This window comes from Loxodonta africana, chromosome 8 (genome assembly GCF_030014295.1).
Source record: "Loxodonta africana isolate mLoxAfr1 chromosome 8, mLoxAfr1.hap2, whole genome shotgun sequence".
Taxonomy (NCBI): domain Eukaryota; kingdom Metazoa; phylum Chordata; class Mammalia; order Proboscidea; family Elephantidae; genus Loxodonta; species Loxodonta africana.
The window spans coordinates 43154132-43167675 of NC_087349.1; the positions used below are offsets into that span (position 1 = coordinate 43154132).

The window sequence follows — 13544 nt, forward strand, 5'->3', positions numbered from 1 at the left end:
TACTTTGTGCAGTACACTCTGATAACTGCCTGATCTGGCTTGTTCTACTCTATTCTGTTCTATTCAAGTTGATTTTTTTTAATGCTCGTTCTAGTCCACAAAACTTAATCTCTTGAACCAGTAGTGATCATGACTTGCAGTTGAAAAACAGTGACCTAAATTGACCTAACACAGCATCACCCTTCCTGGTCTGGTATTTCACAAACTTACTGGCTCCAACTGTAACTAAATCTGCTTCAGGAATGTAGTGAATAAATGAACTTGCTCCCTGTGCTATTTTCTATGTGAAGAAAGATTAGAAGGGGAGAAAATTAACATTTATGCTTGCCAACTGTGCAGAGCATTGGAGGTACTTTATATGAATGACCTTCCTTAATCCTATCAACAACACTATGTGGTGGGCATCATCTCCGTTTTACAAGTGAAAAAAAACTGAGAAGCACAGGTGTAAAGTAACATGCTAAGGCCACACAGCTAGTAAGGAACAAAGTGAGATTTCCAGCTGAGGCTGTCAGAGTTTGTAACCCACCATGGTCATCCTTCTATGTTGCCCCAACCACGTGGAGAAGTGTCCCTCCTTACCCAATTACCTTGAGTTTGCCCACATGCAGCCTCTCACTCCAGATTTGGTTTTTGTACTCACTCCAGGAAGACCACCCCAAGAAGCCACTGTTTCTCAACCTCTAAGTAGTTAGTTGGCACTTTGTTTTCCACAAGGTCCTTCAGTGCTTGGTCACTGTGTGCTCAGTGTGTGCAGTGTCAAGTGTGTGTGTGTGCGTGTATGAATGTATGTGTAAGCCCAAATCATACACAAGCTTTCAGTAACTAAGTGCTTGCAGTTTTTGCAGCTGTATGTCAGGTTCCATGATTACTTTTTCTGTGCCTCATCTGACCCAGCCACTCATGAATTTCCAGCTATTTTTAGTTCCTTAGTTGCTGACCTAGCTGTTCACCGAGAAGGCAGCAGGAGCTGGGAAGGTCTGTATCTGCTTCATCAAAACCACTTTTCAGGCAGCTGATTGCCAGCTGTAGTGGGCCAAGGACTGAATAAGGAATCATAGAGGCAGAGCTTTCTTGATGAGGAATAGAAATTACTTTCCCTGTGAGCCAAAGACCACCTTAGCTAAGATTTTGTAAAATAATTTAAATTTTTAAAAAGTATCCAAAAGAAGACATGGAATGAGGGATATCCTTGCTGATGTCAGATAGATCTTGGCTGAAAGCAGAGAATACTCAGAAAGATGTTTAGCTGTGTTTTATTGACTATGCAAAGGCATTCAACTGTATGGATCATAACAAATTATGGATAACATTGTGAAGAATGGGAATTCCAGAAAACTTAATTGTGCTCCTGCAGAACCTGTACTTAGACCAAGAGCCAGTCATTTGAACAGAACAAGAAGGTACTGCGTGGTTTAAAGTCAGGAAAGGTGTGCGATAGGGTTGTATCCTTTCACCACACTTATTCAATCTGTATGCTATGCATATAATCCAAAAAGCTGGACTATATGAAGAAGAATAGGGCATCAGGATTGGAGGAAGACTCATTAACAACCTACATTATACAGATGACACAACCTTGCTAGCTGTAAGTGAAGAGGACTTGAAGCACTTACTGATGAAGATCAAAGACCACAGCCTTCAGCATGGACTACACCACAACATAAACAAAACAAAAATCCTCACAGCTGGACTAATAAGCAACATCACGATAAATGGAGAAAAGATTGAAATTGTCAGGGATTTCATTTAACTTGGATCCACAATCAATGCCCATGGAAGCAGCAGTCAAGAAGTCAACACATTGCATTGGGCAAATCTGCTACAAAAGATCTCTTTAAAGTGTTAAAAAGCAAAGGTGTCATTTAAGAACTAAGGTGCCCCTGACCCAAGTCCCTGTGTTTTCAATAGCCTCATATGCATTTGAGAACTGGACAATGAATAAGGAAGACCGAAGAAGAATTGATGGCTTTGAATTATGATGTTGGCAAAGAATAATGAATATACCATGGACTGCCAGAATAACAAATAGATCTCTCTTGGAAGAAGTACAGCCAGAATGCTCATTAGAAGCGAAGATGACGAGACTTCATCTCACATACTTTGGACATGTTATTAGGAGCGGCCAGTCTATGAAGAAGGACATCATGCTTGGTAGAATAGAGGGTCAGCAAAAAAAAGGAAGACGCTTAACAAGATGGATTGACACAGTGACTGCAACAGAGGGCTGAAGCATAACAATGTGAGTGAGGATGGTGTAGGACTGGGCAGTGTTTTGTTCTGTTGTACCCAGGGTCACTATAAATCAGAACCGACTCAACGGCACCTAACGACAAGAACAAAGAAAATTAACAAACCTATTCCTCAAAATAAAAAAGAAGGAAAACATAAAAACTCAGTAAACACAAAATCTGTAATAAGGAAATAAAAGAAAATCCGCAAACAAAAAGAAACCAACACAAGGAAAGTAAGAGGAACAAAGAAAATGTCAACACCAGAAAAAAAAGATACAACAATATGACAGCAATAAACTCAAACCGGAAACCCTGGTGGCATAGTGGTTAAGTGCTACGGCTGCTAACCAGAGGGTCGGCAGTTCGAATCTGCCAGGCGCTCCTTGGAAACTCTATGGGGCAGTTCTACCCTGTCCTACAGGGTTGCTATGAGTCGGAATCGACTTGACAGCGCTGGGTTTGCTTTGGTTTTTGGTTTTAAACTCAAACCTATGGATAATCACACTGAATGTAAATGCCTTAAAGGCACCCATAAAGAGACAGAGACTGGCAGAATGGATTAAAAAAACATGACCCATCAATAATGATATCTGTAAGAGACATGCCTTAGACACAATGACATAAATATATTAAAAATCAGAGGATGAAAAAAAATATATCAAGCAGACAGTAACAAAAGAAGGTTAGGAGTATTGGTATTAATTTTAGATAAAATAGACTTTAAGGCAACATCAGCCATCAAAGACAAGGGAAGATGTTATATAATGTTTAAAGGGAGAGTCCACCAAGAAGACATAACCTTAATAAATACCTCTAAAATACAAAAAACAAACTCTAACAGCACTGAAAATAGAAATTGACAGTTCAACAATAATATTAGGAGACTTCAACAGACCACTCTTGGTAAAGGATAGACTATCTACAAAGAAACTCAGCAAGGATACAGAAGATCTAAATGCCAAAATCTCCCAACTTGACCTCATAGACATATATAGAACACTCCACCCAACAGCAGCAAAGTATACATTCTTTTCCAGTGCACATGAAACATTCTTTAGAATAGACCACATTTTAGGCAACAAAGCAACTTCCAATAAAATTGAAAACACTGAAAGAATACAAACTATTCTCTCTGATCACAATACCATAAAAGTAGAAATCAATAACAGGAAGAACAAGGGGGAAAAAAAATCAAATACACGGAAACCGAGTAACACCTTGCTTAAAAACAACTATAATAGAAGAAATCAAAGAGGGAGTAAAAAAATTTGTAGAGTTAAATGAGAATGAAAATACATCATACCAAAACCTTTGGAACACAAAAAAGGCAGTATTCAAAGGTCAATTTGTAGCAATAAATGCACACATCAAAAAAGAAGAACAGGCGAAAATCAAAATGTTAGCCCTACGACTCGAACAAATAGAGAACAGCAAAAGAACCCCACAGGCATGAGAAGACAGGAAATAGTAAAGACTAGAGCAGAAATAAATGAGAACAGATAAACAATAGAATGAACAAGACCAAATTTGGTTCTTTGAAAAGACCGACAAAATTGACAGACCATTGGCTAAACTGACAAAAAACAGAAGAGGGAGCAAATAATCCAAATAAGAAAAGAGATGGAAGAACCAATTGAAATAAAAAGGACCTTAACAGAATACTATGAGAAATAGTACTCTAACAAATTTGAGAACCTAGAGGAAATGGACAAATTTCTAGAAATGAACTACCTACCTAAACTAACATAAACTGAAATAGAAAATCTGAACAGACCCATAGCAAAAGAAGAGATTGAAGAGGTAGGAAAAAAACTTCTCACAAAAATAGCCCTGGCCCAGATGGCTTCACTGGAAAATTCTACCAAACACTCAGAGAAGCACTCCAACTATTACTACTCAAACTATTTCAGAGCATAGAGAAGGAAGGAATACTCTCAAATTCATTCTATGAAGTCACCATAACCCTCATACCAAGCCAGGGGAAGACTCCACAAGAAAAGAAAATTACAGATCAGTATCTCTCATGAACATAGATGTAAAAATTCTCAACAAAATTCTGACCAATAGAATTCAGCAAAATGCCAAAAAATAATAATACACCACAACCAAGTAGGATTCATACCAGCTATGCAAGGATGATTCAACATTAGAAAATCAATCAACATAATAGACGAAAAGAATCACATAATTATCTTAATCAGTGCAGAAAAAGCATTCAATAAACTCCAACAGCCATTCCTGATAAAAACTCTCAATAAAATAGGAATAGAAGGGGAATTTCTCAGCATTATACAAAACCAACAGCCAACATCATTCTCAATGGAGAAGGGTGAAAGCATTTCCCTTGAGAATGAAAACATGACAAGGATGCCCTTTATCACCACTTCTATTTAACATTGTGCTGGAAGTCCTAGCTGGAGCAGTAACGAAAGAAAAAGAAATAAAGGGCATCCAAATTGGGAAGGAAGTAAAAATGTTCCTATTTGTAGATGATATGATCCTATACATAGAAAACCCCAAAGATTCCACAAGAAAACTACTGGAATTAATAGATTCAGCAGAGTAGCTGCAAACAAGACCAACATACAAAAATGAGTTGGATCCCTGTACACCAACAAAGAGAACTTTGAAAAGGAAATTAGGAAAACAATACCATTTATAGTAGCCCCTAAAAAGATAAAATACTTAGGAATAAATCTAACCAGGGATATAAAAGATCTAGGCCAGGAAAACTACAAAACATTATTGCAAGGACCAAAGAGACACCTACATAAATGGAAACACATTCCATGCCCACGGGTAGGAAGACTGAACATTGTGAAAATGTCAATTCTACCCAAAGCGATCTACGGATAAAATGCAATCATGATCCAAATACCAACAGCATTCTTTATCAAGATGGAAAAACTAATCACCAACTTTATATGCAAAGGAAAGAGGCCCCAGATAAGCAAAGCATTACTGAAGAACAAAGTAAGAGGCCTCACACTACCTGATCTCAGAACGTACTATACAGCCACAGTAGACAAAACAGCCTGGTACCAGTACAAGGACAGACAAATAGACCAGTGGAACAGAATTGACAACCCGGAGGTAAATGCATCCACCTATGGTCAGCTGATCTTTGACAAAGGACTAAAGTCCATTAAATGGGGGAAAACAGTCTTTTTAACAAATGGTGTTGGCAAAACTGGATGTTCATTTGCAAAAAGATGAAACAGGACCCATAATCCACACCATACACAAACTAAAAATGGATCAAAGACCTGAATATAAAACCTAAAACAATAAAGATCATGGAAGAAAGAATAGGGGCAATGCCTATTTTTTATACATGACATGAAGACAATACAAACCATAAATAACAATGCAAAACCACCAGAACATAAACTGGATAACTGGGAGCTCCTAAAAATTAAACATTTGTGCTCATCAAAAGACTGCATCAAAAGAGTAAAAAGGGAACCTACAGACTAGGAAAAAACTTTTGGCTACGATATATCTGACGAAGGTCACATCTCTAAAATCTATAGAATATTTCAACATCTTAACAAAAACAAAAACACAAATCCAATTAAAAAATGGGCAAAGGATATGAACACACACTTCACCAAAGAAGACATTCAGTCGGCTAACAGACACATGAGGAAATGCTCACGATCGTTGCTTATTAGAGGAATGCCAATCAAAACTACAACGGAATACCATCTCACCCCAACGTTACTGGCACAAATTGAAAAAAACAGAAAATAACAAATGTTGGAGAGGTTGCGAGGAGATTGGAACTCTTATGCACTGCTGATGGGAATGTAAAATGGTACAAGCATTATGGAAAAAGGTGTGTCAGCTCCTTAAAAAGCTAGAAATAGAAATACCATAACCCAGAAAACCCAGTGCCATCAAGTCAATTCCAACTCATAGCGACCCTATAGGACAGAGTAGACCTGCCCCACAGAGTTTCCAAGGAGCATCTGGCAGATTCAAACTGCTAACCTTTTGGTTAGCAGCCGTAGCACTTAACCGCTACACCACCAGGGTTTCCAGAAATACCATAAGATCCAGCAATCCCACTCCTAGGAATATATCCCGAAGAAATAAGAGCCATCATATGAATAGACATATGCACACCTATGTTCATTGCAGCATTATTCACAATAGCAAAAAGATGAAAACAACCTAACTGCCTATCAACAGATGAATGGATAAATTATGGTACATACACACAGTGGAATTGTATGCAACAATAAAGAACAATGATGAATCTTTGAAACATCTCACAACAGGGATGAATCTGGAGGGCATATGCTGAGTGAAATAATCGCAAAAGAACAAACATTGTACGAGGGCCACTATTATAAAAACCCAAGAAAAGGTTTACACACAGAGAAAAACCACCCGTGATGGTTATGAGGGAGGGGACGGCTGGGAAGAGAAAATTCTAGATACTAGATACTAGACAAGTATATAGGGAAAGTCAGCACAGCTTAACCAAGGCAAAGCCACAGAAGCTTCCTGTTGTTTGTTGTTAGGTGCCGTGGAGTCGGTTCCAACTCATAGCGACCCTATGCACAACAGAACGAAACACTGCTCGGTCCTGCGCCAGCCTTACAATCATTGTTATGCTTGAGCTCATTGTTGCAGCCACTGTGTCAATCCACCGCATTGAGGCTCTTCCTCTTTTCCGCTGACGCTGTACTCTGCCAGGCATGATGTCCTTCTCCAGGGACTGATCCCTCCTGATAACATGGTAAGACGCAGTCTCGCCATTCTTGCCTCTAAGGAGCATTCTGGCCGCACTTCTTCCAAGACAGATTTGTTCGTTCTTTTGGCAGTCCATGGTATATTCAATATTCTTTGCCAACACCACAGCTCAAAGGCATCAACTCTCCTTTGGTCTTCCTTATTCATTGTCCAGCTTTCACATGCATATGATGTGATTGAAAATACCATGGCTTGGGTCAGGTGCACCTTAGTCTTCAGGGTGACATCTTTGCTCTTCAACACTTTGAAGAGGTCCTCTGCAGCAGATTTGCCCAATGCAATGTGTCTTTTGATTTCTTGACTGCTGCTTCCATGGCTGTTGATTGTGGATCCAAGTAAAATGAAATCCTTGACAACTTCAATCTTTTCTCCATTTATCATGATGTTGCTCATTGGTCCAGTTGTGAGGATTTTTGTTTTCTTAATCTTGAGGTGTAACCCATACCAAAGGCTGTGGTCTTTGATCTTCATTAGTAAGTGCTTCAAGTCCTCTTCACTTTCAGCAAGCAAGATTGTGTCATCGGCATAACACAGGTTGTTAATGAGTTTTCCTCCAATCCTGATGCCCCATTCTTCTTCATATAGTCCAGCTTCTCGGATTATTTGTTCAGCATACAGATTAAATAGGTATGGAGAAAGAATACAACCCTGACGCACACCTTTCCTGACTTTAAACCAATCAGTATCCCCTTGTTCTGTCCGAACAACTGCCTCTTGATCTATGTAAAGGTTCCTCATGAGCACAATTAAGTGTTCTGGAATTCCCATTCTTCGCGGTGTTATCCATAGTTTGTTATGATCCACTCAGTCAAATGCCTTTGCATAGTCAATAAAACACAGGTAAACATCCTTCTGGTATTCTCTGCTTTCAGCCAGGATCCATCTGACATCAGCAATGATATCCCTGGTTCCACGTCCTCTTCTGAAACGGGCCTGAACTTCTGGCAGTTCCCTGCAGCTGTTTTTGAATGATCTTCAGCAAAATTTTGCTCGCATGATCACCTTTCTTGGGAATAGGCGTAAATATGGATCTCTTCCAGTCAGTTGGCCAGGAAGCTGTCTTCCATATTTCTTGGCATAGACGAGTGCGCACCTCCAGTAATGCATCTGTGTGTTGAAGCATCTCAATTGATATTCCATCAATTCCTGGAGCCTTGTTTTTCGCCAATGCCTTCAGAGCAGCTTGGACTTCTTCCTTCAGTACCATCGATTCCTGATCATATGCCACCTCTTGAAATGGTTGAATATCAACTAATTCTTTTTGGTATAATGACTCTGCGTATTCCTTCCATCTTCTTTTGATACTTCCTGCATCGTTTAATATTTTCCCCATGGAATCCTTCACTATTGCAACTCGAGGCTTGAATTTTTTCTTCAGTTCTTTCAGCTTGAGAAACCCTGAGCGTGTTCTTCCCTTTTGGTTTTCCATCTCCAGCTCTTTGCACATGTCATTATAATACTTCGTCTTCTCGAAAGGCCCTTTGAAATCTTCTGTTCAGTTCTTTTACTTCATCAATTCTTCCTTTTGCTTTAGCTGCTCGACACTCAAGAGCAAGTTTCAGAGTCTCCTCTGACATCTATCTTGGTCTTTCTTTCCTGTCTTTTCAGTGACCTCTTGCTTTCTTCATGGATGATGTCCTTGATGTCATTCCACAACTCACCTGGTCTTCAGTCACTAGTGTTCAATGCTTCAAATCTATTCTTGAGATGGTCTCTAAATTCAGGTGGGATATACTCAAGGTCATATTTTGGCTCTCGTGGACTTGCTCTGATTTTCTTCAGTTTTAGCTTGAACTTGCATATGAGCAATTGATGGTCTATTCCACAGTCGGCCCCTGGCCTTGTTCTGACTGTTATTGAGCTTTTCCATTGTCTTTTTCCACAGACATAGTCAGTTTGATTTCTGTGTGTTCCATCTGGCGAGGTCCATGTGTATAGTCACCGTTTATGTTGGTGAAAGAAGGTATTTGCAATGAAGAAGTCATTGGTCTTGCAAAATTCTATCATTTAATCTCCAGCATTGTTTCTATCACCAAAGCCATATTTTCCAACTACTGATCCTTCTTCGTTTCCATCTTTCACATTCCAATTGCCAGTAATTATCAGTACATCTCGATTGCATGTTCAATCAATTTCAGACTGCAGTAGCTGATAAAAATCCTCTATTTCTTCATCTTTGGCCCTAGTGGTTGGCGTGTAAATTTGGATAATAGTCATATTAACTGGTCTTCCTTGTAGGCGTATGGATATTATCCTATCACTGACAGTGTTGTACCCCCACGTGTCTGTCAGTTTGTTGTACTGTGGGGGCTTGCGTGTTGCTGTGATGCTGGAAGCTATGCCACCGGTATTCAAATGAGCTTCCAGACTAAGACAGACTACAAAGAAGGACCCGGCAGTCTACTTCTGAAAAGCATTAGCCAGTGAAAACCTTGTGAATAGCAGTGGAATTTTGTCTGATATAGTGCTGGAAGATGAGCCCCCCAGGTTGGAAGCCACTCAAAAGATGACTGGGGAAGAGCTGCCTCCTCAAAGTAGAGTCGACCTTAATGACGTGGATGGAGTAAAGCTTTCGGGACCTTCATTTGCTGATGTTGCACGACAAAATGAGAAGAAACAGCTGCAAACATCCATTAATAATCGGAACCTGGAATGTATGAAGCATGAATCTAGGAAAACTGGAAATAGTCAAAAATGAAATGGAACGCATAAACATCTATATCCTAGGCAGTAGTGAGCTGAAATGGACTGGTATTGGCCATTTTGAATTGGATAATCATATAGTCTACTATGCTGGAAATGACAACTCGAAGAGGAATGGTGTTGCGTTCATCGTCAAAACGAACGTTTCAGAAGCTTCCTAGACACATCCAAACCAAACACCTCCTCGAGGGACTGAGGTGCTGGGGCTGAGGGCTTGGAACCGTGGTCTCAGGGGACATCTAGTTCATTGGCATAACATCGTTCATAAAGAAAATGTTCTACATCCTACTTTGGTGAGTAGTGTCTGAGGTTTTAAAAGCTTGAGGGCAGCCAGCTAAAATACATCTATTGTTCCCATCACATTTGGAGCAAAGGAGAATGAAAAAAACCAAAGACACAAGGAAAATATTAATCTAGACAACTAATGGACCACGTGAACCATGCCTCCACCAGCCTGAGCCCAGAACTAGATGGTACCCAACTACCAGCACTACCACCACTGACCCCTCTGTCAGGAATCACAGTAGAGGGTCCAGAGCAGAGCAGGAGAAAAATGTAGAACAAAATTCAAATTCACAAAAAAGACCAGTCTTACTTATCTGACAGAGACTGGAGGGACTCCCAAGACTATGGCCCCCAGACACCCTGCTAACTCAGAACTGAAACCACTCCTGAAGTTCACCTTTCAGCCGAAGATTAGGTAAGTCTGTAAGACAAACAATGACAGAGGTGAGGAATGTGCTTCTTTGTTCAGTGAAGCATACAAGGCTGAATGGGCAACACCTGCCCAAAGCAAAGCTGAGAAGGCAGGAAGGGACAGGAAAACTTTAATGGACACGAGGAGCCCAGGGTGTAAAGGGAAAGGAGGAGAGTGCTGACACATTACGGGGAATGTAACCGATTTCACAAAACAATTTGTGTATAAATTTTTTAATGAGAAACTAATTTGCACTGTAAACTTTGACCTAAAACACAATAAAATTAAAAACAAATTATGTGCCTTTTATATTTCACTTATTTTTTATTTTATAAATGATAAAAATTCAAAGCCCTTATTTCTGTTATCCCTAAATATAAGTACATACAACTACCAGATGGTTTCACCAGTGCCACAAAACTTTTTTATTTTTTTTCAGTTGATTACATCTCACAACAGCAAAGATCTGGGTAAATTTAGTAGATTTTTTTATACCAAGGAGAGATCCAAAACAAAAATTTACAATGATAAGGATATCAGAAAGGCCCAGAAGCAAATGTTAGAGATTCAATAAGATGTTTTATAATAATATCAGAGCAACAGTCTCTTTATCTTGAATGAGAGTGACTCATAAATGACTTAGGATTGGCCTTAAATAGCTCTTGATGTGATTCTCCAGATACTAAAATCGTTCATCTGTAAGCACCACAGATGCCAGGCCCTCAGGCTCCTGAAAGCAACCATCTTTATCTCTTCATTGTTGTTGTTAGCTGCCATTGATTCAGCCCCATACATAACAGGATCAGACCTTTGTGATCCATAGAGTTTTCATTGGCTTGTTTTTTAGAAATTGATCACCAGACTTTCTTCCTAGTCTGTCTTATTCTAGAAGCTCTTCTGAAACCTTTCTGAAACAATCAAGTCTCCACTAACAGACAGCAACAACAACAGTAGTAGTACGGATCCCTCATGGGGCAGTGGTTAAAGCACTCAGCAGCTAACCAAGTTGACAGCGGTTCAAACCCACCCAGCAGCTCCGAGGGACGAAGACCTATCGTTAGGTCTTGTTGAGTCGACTGCGACTTATAACGACTCTGTACAATAGAATGAAACAGTGCCTGGTCCAGCACCATCCTCACAGTTGTTATGTTTGAGCCCATTGTTGCAGCCACTGTGTCAATCCATTTTGTTGAGAGTCTTCCTCTTTATCACTGACCGTCTGAACCAAGCATGGTGTCCTTCTCCAAGGACTGATCCCTCCTAATAAAATGTCCAAAGTATGTGAGATGAAGTGTTGCCATCCTTACTTCCAGGGAACACTCTGGCTGTATTTCTTCCAAGACAGACTTGTTCGTTCTTCTGGCAGTCCATGGTATATTCAATATTCTTCAGCAACACCATAATTCAAAGCCATCAGTTCTTCTTCAGCCTGCCTTATTCATTGTCCAGCTTTTGCATGCATGTGAGACAGTTGAAAATATCGTGGCTTATGTCAGGTGCACCTTAGTCCTCAAAGTGACATCTTTGCTTTTTAATACTTTAAAGAGGTCTTTTGCAGCAGATTTACGCAATGAAATATGTCGTTTGATTTCCTGACTGCTGCTTCCATGGGCGTTGATTGTGAATCCAAGTAAAGTGAAATCCTTGGCGACGTCAGTCTTCATTTATTGTGATGTTGCTTATTAGCCCAGTTGTGAGGATTTTTGTTTATGTTGAGGTATAACCCATACTGAAGGCTATAGTCTTTGATCTTCATCAGTAAGTGCTTCAAATCCTCTTTGCTTTCAGCAGGCAAAGTTTTGTCATCTGCATAGCACAGGTTGTTAATGAGTCTCTTACCAATCCCGAAGCCACATTCTTCTTTATATAGTCCACTTTCTTGGATTATTTGCTCAGCATACAGGGGCAGAGAGCATACAATAAGAACTGTGAAAGTATGCAACCCTGAAAACACCTTTCTTTATTTTAAACCATGTGGTATCCCCTGGCTCTGTTCAAACAACTCCTTGGTCAGTGAAGTGCTTTGGAATTCTCATTCTTTGCAATGTTATCCATAATTTGCTATGAGCTAAGCAGTAGAACCAGAGAAATCTACCTTTGAAGTATTAGGATTACAGACTCAAGTAGCTGGCATTACTGCCACAGCTGCAAGGGAAAGGAAACTCATTTAGGGGTTGCCTACTAGGAGCCAGTTACTGTGCTAAATGCCTCACTTGTAATATCTTGTTTAATTCTCACAATAGATCTGTGACCTGGTGGATTATTTTCATTTTATAAATAAGGAAGTAGGCTCAGAGAAATTAGGTGTCTTGTCCAAGGTCACATAGCTAGTAAGTGACAAGTTGGGGTTTGATCTAGGTGACATCCAATTTGCTTGTTCCACTACTCTGCTTACCCAATGGTACACACACTGGCTGAGTGTTTGCACTTGGGTTTTTATATGTTTTTCTTTTGGCTGTAATTGATTTCATTAATGTAATGTCATGACTATTACTTTATTTACTACATCTTAATCCAACCTTCCACCCCTTGGCATCATTTTTAAGTCGTTGGTTTTCTTGTTCTTGGCTCCCCCACCTTTCTTATTTCCTTCTACTTTTTGTGACTTGCTGACTGCAGCTTGGTAATGAAATGTCCAGTCGTGAGGGAGGGGAAGGAGAAATAAACAGGATTCTTTATAAAATGGTTTGGCTTGAATCTCATTGCTGCTGTCTGCCCCTCAGGGGTTTGAGCCAAGAGAAAATCCATAAAGTGCCTAATCGGAATCTGAATAGCCATTCAAATGTTCAATCAGTGACTCTGATTTGCCCCACTTAAGAGCCATTGAGTGAGACTCAGCAACACCATCAGAGCTAGGGCAGGAAGGAGTCATCAGCTCCTGTCCCCTCTCTTCACATATAAGGCAACAGAGGCAACAGCCGGGGAAGTAACTTGACCCCCAGGTAGGCGGTAGAGTCCAGAATCACACAAAATTCCTGACCCCTTGTCATTGGATTGAATTATCTCCCCCAAAAAATGGGCGTATCAGTTGAACTGGGCCATGATTCCTGGTATTGTGTGATTTTCCTATATGTTGTAAATCCTGTCTCCATGATGTTAATAAGGGAGGATGGGCGGCAGTTGTGTTAGAGAGGCAGCACTCAGTCCAC

At 40.0% G+C, this 13544-nt stretch overlaps 1 protein-coding gene across 2 annotated transcripts in view; it reads left to right on the forward strand.

Annotated features, from left to right (window-relative positions):
- NAMPT (nicotinamide phosphoribosyltransferase) overlaps positions 1–13544 on the forward strand; it is a 104907-nt gene that overhangs the window by 61467 nt on the left and 29896 nt on the right. The window lies entirely within an intron of this gene.